This window comes from Entelurus aequoreus, linkage group LG14 (genome assembly GCF_033978785.1).
Source record: "Entelurus aequoreus isolate RoL-2023_Sb linkage group LG14, RoL_Eaeq_v1.1, whole genome shotgun sequence".
In the NCBI taxonomy this organism is placed as follows: domain Eukaryota; kingdom Metazoa; phylum Chordata; class Actinopteri; order Syngnathiformes; family Syngnathidae; genus Entelurus; species Entelurus aequoreus.
This window is the reverse complement of record NC_084744.1, coordinates 57,942,960-57,947,959: the sequence shown is the minus strand read 5'-3', so window position 1 is coordinate 57,947,959 and position 5,000 is coordinate 57,942,960. Positions and strand designations below refer to the sequence as shown.

At 40.1% G+C, this 5,000-nt stretch overlaps 2 protein-coding genes across 2 annotated transcripts in view; one reads left to right on the top strand and one right to left on the bottom strand.

The window, feature by feature from the left end:
• casq1a (calsequestrin 1a) overlaps nt 1-5,000 on the bottom strand; it is a 112,208-nt gene that overhangs the window by 1,273 nt on the left and 105,935 nt on the right.
• Nucleotides 1-5,000, top strand: part of LOC133665111 (crystallin J1A-like) — a 71,838-nt gene that overhangs the window by 50,229 nt on the left and 16,609 nt on the right. The gene's annotated exons all lie outside the window — the stretch shown is intronic.

The window sequence follows — 5,000 nt, the reverse complement described above, 5'->3', positions numbered from 1 at the left end:
AAAATTCAATGGTCAAAGCCATGTCAGAACCCGACATTGATTAAACGTCGTCAAAAAGCATGTTGTATTTGTGTTGTAGAATATTGCTTGGGAAATGACCAAATTCCAATGGTCAAATTAACGTCAGAACCCAACGTTGATTAAACGTTGTTGTTTCAACGTTGTATTTGTGTTGTAGAATATTGGTTGGGAAATGACCAAAATTCAATGGTCAAATCGTCAGAATCCAACATTGATTAAACGTCGTCAAAAAGCATGTTGTTTCAACGTTGTATTTGTGTTGTACAATGTTGGTTGGGAAATGACCAAAATTCAATGGTCAAATCAACATCAGAATCCAACATTGATTAAACGTCGTCAAAAAGCATGTTGTTTCAACGTTGTATTTGTGTTGTAGAATATTGGTTGGGAAATGACTACATTTTAATGGTCAAATCCACGTCAGAACTCGACATTGACTAAACGTCGTCAAAAAGCGCGTTGTATTTGTGTTGTAGAATATTGGTTGGGAAATGACCAAAATTCAATGGTCAAATCCACGTCAGAACCCAACATTGATTAAACGTCGTCAAAAAGCATGTTGTTTCAACGTTGTATTTGTGTTGTAGAATATTGGTTGGGAAATGACTAAAATTCAATGGTCAAAGCCATGTCAGAACCCGACATTGATTAAACGTCGTCAAAAAGCATGTTGTATTTGTGTTGTAGAATATTGGTTGGGAAATGACCAAATTCCAATGGTCAAATTAACGTCAGAACCCAACGTTGATTAAACGTTGTTGTTTCAACGTTGTATTTGTGTTGTAGAATATTGGTTGGGAAATGACCAAAATTCAATGGTCAAATCGTCAGAATCCAACATTGATTAAACGTCGTCAAAAAGCATGTTGTTTCAACGTTGTATTTGTGTTGTACAATGTTGGTTGGGAAATGACCAAAATTCAATGGTCAAATAGTCAGAATCCAACATTGATTAAACGTCGTCAAAAAGCATGTTGTTTCAACGTTGTATTTGTGTTGTAGAATATTGGTTGGGAAATGACCAAATTCCAATGGTCAAATCAACGTCAGAACCCAACGTTGATTAAACGTTGTTGTTTCAACGTTGTATTCGTGTTGTAGAATGTTGGTTGGGAAATGACCAAAATTCAATGGTCAAATAGTCAGAATCCAACATTGATTAAACGTCGTCAAAAAGCATGTTGTTTCAACGTTGTATTTGTGTTGTAGAATATTGGTTGGGAAATGACCAAATTCCAATGGTCAAATCAACGTCAGAACCCAACGTTGATTAAACGTTGTTGTTTCAACGTTGTATTCGTGTTGTAGAATGTTGGTTGGGAAATGACCAAAATTCAATGGTCAAATCCACGTCAGAACCCAACATTGATTAAACGTCGTCAAAAAGCATGTTGTTTCAACGTTGTATTTGTGTTGTAGAATATTGGTTGGGAAATGACTACATTTCAGTGGTCAAATCAACGTCAGAACTCGACATTGACTAAACGTCGTCAAAAAGCGCGTTGTATTTGTGTTGTAGAATATTGGTTGGGAAATGACCAAAATTCAATGATCAAATCCACGTCAGAACCTGACATTGATTAAACGTTGTTGTTTCAACGTTGTATTTGTGTTGTAGAATATTGGTTGGGAAATGACTACATTTCAATGGTCAAAGCCATGTCAGAACCCGACATTGATTAAACGTCGTCAAAAAGCATGTTGTTTCAACGTTGTATTTGTGTTGTAGAATATTGGTTGGGAAATGACTACATTTCAATGGTCAAATCCACATCAGAACTCGACATTGATTAAACGTCGTCAAAAAGCGCGTTGTATTTGTGTTGTAGAATATTGGTTGGGAAATGACTAAAATTCAATGGTCAAAGCCATGTCAGAACCCGACATTGATTAAACGTCGTCAAAAAGCATGTTGTTTCAATGTTGTATTTGTGTTGTAGAATATTGGTTGGGAAATGACCCAAATTCAATGGTCAAAACGTCAGAATCCAACATTGATTAAACGTCGTCAAAAAGCATGTTGTTTCAACGTTGTATTTGTGTGGTAGAATATTGGTTGGGAAATGACCACAATTCAATGGTCAAATCCACGTCAGAACCCAACATTGATTAAATGTCGTCAAAAAGCATGTTGTTTCAACGTTGTATTTGTGTTGTACAATGTTGGTTGGGAAATGACCAAAATTCAATGGTCAAATAGTCAGAGTCCAACATTGATTAAACGTCGTCAAAAAGCATGTTGTTTCAACGTTGTATTTGTGTTGTAGAATATTGCTTGGGAAATGACCAAATTCCAATGGTCAAATCAACGTCAGAACCCAACATTGATCAAACGTCGTCAAAAAGCATGTTGTTTCAACGTTGTATTTGTGTGGTAGAATATTGGTTGGGAAATGACCACAATTCAATGGTCAAATCCACGTCAGAACCCAACATTGATTAAATGTCGTCAAAAAGCATGTTGTTTCAACGTTGTATTTGTGTTGTACAATGTTGGTTGGGAAATGACCAAAATTCAATGGTCAAATAGTCAGAGTCCAACATTGATTAAACGTCGTCAAAAAGCATGTTGTTTCAACGTTGTATTTGTGTTGTAGAATATTGCTTGGGAAATGACCAAATTCCAATGGTCAAATCAACGTCAGAACCCAACATTGATCAAACGTCGTCAAAAAGCATTTAGGTTAGGTTTGAGTTGGTCAACGTCAGGACCTAATAATTCAACAAGTTCTCAACGTCGTTTCAATGTCCTGGGTCTACCGGGCCCACTTTAAAAAGAATCAACTTACATCATCAGCTTCCACAACACCGATCTGTGGGGTGGACAGGTCGATTCCAAAAATCTTCTCCCAGTGAGGTACAAGCTGCAGGGAGAGGAAGGAGTCACAGGTCATCCATTGTCTTATACCCCGAAAAGTTCACTGAAAGGCTTAGAGAACATGGAAGAGGACCTAAGAACTAAGGTCAGAACCTAAGAATCTGTACTGTGATGGTGGTGAACAGTACTAAAATCAGCTATGTGAACCACTACCACTCGCAATAACTGAATGACTTCTGCAAAGAAAACCTGGTGAGTCAGCAGAAAGGGAACCATTCCTACCAGGGGGAAGTCATCAGGGTCAATCCAGATAATACTGAGGTGGGGGTGGTGCGTGTTGTCCTCGGCAACTTCCTTCAGAATCTCCAAGAACTCGTAGCCGTCTTAGGAAATAGAAAAACTTCGTTGGTCCCAAACTGTTTCCCGGTTCTACCAGTTTTATTGGTTTGTACCTGGGTCAGTCTCCTCGGCAAAAGCGATGATGTGTTCACCGTCAACATGATCCTCCTGGGGACAAAACACACCCGATTGACATCATTTTCAACGATAAAGTAAAGAAACAATGAAAAAGAATCTTACCCAGATCTCGTACATGTTGTGGGGCTGCAGCTTCCTCAGAGTCGGCCTTCAACAGCACACGGAAACGACAAAGTTACCCACAAGAATCCATTTCCGAACCGGACTCACCTGTCGTTTTCTTCGATGTATTTCACCAGCTCTTCCTCGGTGTAAGGTTTTCCTGGGATGACGACGGGGTCCTCCATGAAGGGCTCGTAGAAGTCGACCTCGTTAAGCTTCAGATCCAGAGCCTTGGCAACCTGTTGGCAACAACGGAAGAACCAAAGAGACATAAATCAAAGAATGGTGCCAAATTTGTCCAACCAGCCGGGGACTCCCTTAGCTAAATTGGGGCCCTAAGCATGATTTTATTTGGAGGCCCCATTTTTTAAAAACCTGCTCAGTGGCCTTGTGGTTAGAGTGTCCGCCTTGAGATCAGTAGGTCGTGAGTTCAAACCCCGGCCGAGTCATACCAAAGACTATAAAAATGGGACCCATTACCTCCCTGCATTAAGGGTAGGAATTGGGGGTTAAATCCCCAAAAATGATTCCCGGGCGCGGCCACCGCTGCTGCTCACTGCTCCCCCTCACCTCCCAGGTGGTGAACAAAGGGATGGGTCAAATGCAGAGGTTAATTTCACCACACCTAGTGTGTGTGTGACAATCATTGGTACTTTAACTTTAAAACTAGAGATGTCCGATAATATCGGCAGTCTGAAATTATCAGCCGATAAATGCTTTAAAATGTAATATCGGAAATGATCGGTATCGGTTTCAAAAAGTAACATTTATGACTTTTTAAATGAGTGGTACACGGACGTAGGGAGAAGTACAGAGCGCCAATAAACCTTAAAGGCACTGCCTTTGCGTGCCGGCCCAGTCACATAATATCTACGGCTTTTCACACACACACAATTGAATGCCGTGCATACTTGGTCAACAGCCATACAGGTCACACTGAGGGTAATCGTACAAACAACTTTAACACTGTTACAAATATGCGCCACACTGTGAACCCACACCAAACGAGAATGACAAACATTTCGGGAGAACATCCGCACCGTAACACAACATAAACACAACAGAACAAATACCCGGAACCCCTTGCAGCACTCTTCCGGGACGCTACAATATACACCCCCCCTGAATTGATATGTTGGTAACACTTTATTTAGTTATTCGTACACTAGGGGAACATATTGTAAGTAACAAAGACTGAGTTAGTTGGTTAGGGTTAGAGGGTTAGGGTTAGGCCATGCAGAATAAGGCATTAATAAGTACTTAATAATGACTAATTTAGAGCCAATATGTTACTAATGTGCCTACTGAAATGTGATTTTCTTATTTAAACGGGGACAGCAGATCCATTCTATGTGTCATACTTGATCATTTCGCAATATTGCCATATTTTTGCTGAAAGGATTTAGTAGAGAACATTGACGATAAAGTTTGACTCTTTTGGTCGCTGATAAAAAAAAGCCTTGCCTGTACCGGAAGTAGCGTGACGTCGCAGGTTGTGGAGCTCCTCACATCTGCACATTGTTTACAATCATGGCCACCAAGCAGCGAGAGCGATTCGGACCGAAAAAGCGACGATTTCCCC